We start from the raw sequence: 962 nt of genomic DNA, 5'->3' as shown, positions 1-962 counted from the left end.
TTTTTTTTTTTTATAAATGGAAACGTATATCCTCAAATTCATGTGGAAAATTAAAGTATCAGAATAGCCAACACAATTTTGAAAACAGTGAAGTTAAAGGACTGGAAGTTTCTGATTTAAAAATTTACTATAAACCAAACTCACTGCCATCCAGTCAGATCCGACTCCTAGCGACCGCTCCTTGGGTTTCCGAGGCGGTATCCCTACGGAAGTAGATTGCCCAACCTTCCTTCCAAGGAGTGTCTGGGGGGTTTGAACCACCAGCCTTCTGGTTAGCAGTCAAATGTCTTAGAAACTATGCCACCAGAGCACACAATGCCCCCACCCCCGGAAAATAAAAAAAAAAAAAAACTTACTTTAGAATTACTGTAATCACAACAGTGTAATAGTGAAAGTGGACAGACACAAAAACAAAATAGACTTGAGAGTCTAGAAATAAACCCATACATCTGTGGTAAACTGATTTTTGATAAAGGTGTCAAGCTCATTCAGTGGAGATAGGATAGTCTCCTCAACAAACGGTGTTTGGAAAATTGGATATACACAGGGAAAATAATATATTTGGACCCAAACGCACATCATAAGGTGCTCTGCTGGTCCAGTGGTTAAGGCATTTGGCTGCTAACTAAAAGGTTGGTGGTTCAAATCCACTAGTCACTCCACGGAAAAAGATGAGACAGTCCACTTCCCTAAAGATTTATAGCCTTGGAAATCCTATGGGGGCAGTTCTACTCTTTCCTACAGGGTGGCTATAAGTTGGAATCAACTTGATGGCAGTGTGTGGGTTCAACTCACATCATGCACAAAAATTAATTCAAAGTGAATCAATGAATTAATATAAGAGCTAAAATCATGAAGCTCTTGTTATGTTGTTGTTATTTGCCATCGAGTCAGCCCCGACTCCTAGCGACCCCTCCTTGGGTTTCCGAGGCAGTTATCACTACGGAAGTAGGATTGCCCAA

Source organism: Orycteropus afer, unplaced genomic scaffold (assembly GCF_000298275.1).
Source record: "Orycteropus afer afer isolate SDZICR_OR568_19922 unplaced genomic scaffold, OryAfe1.0 scaffold00017, whole genome shotgun sequence".
Lineage (NCBI taxonomy): Eukaryota > Metazoa > Chordata > Mammalia > Tubulidentata > Orycteropodidae > Orycteropus > Orycteropus afer.
Note: the sequence above shows the minus strand (reverse complement) of the source record.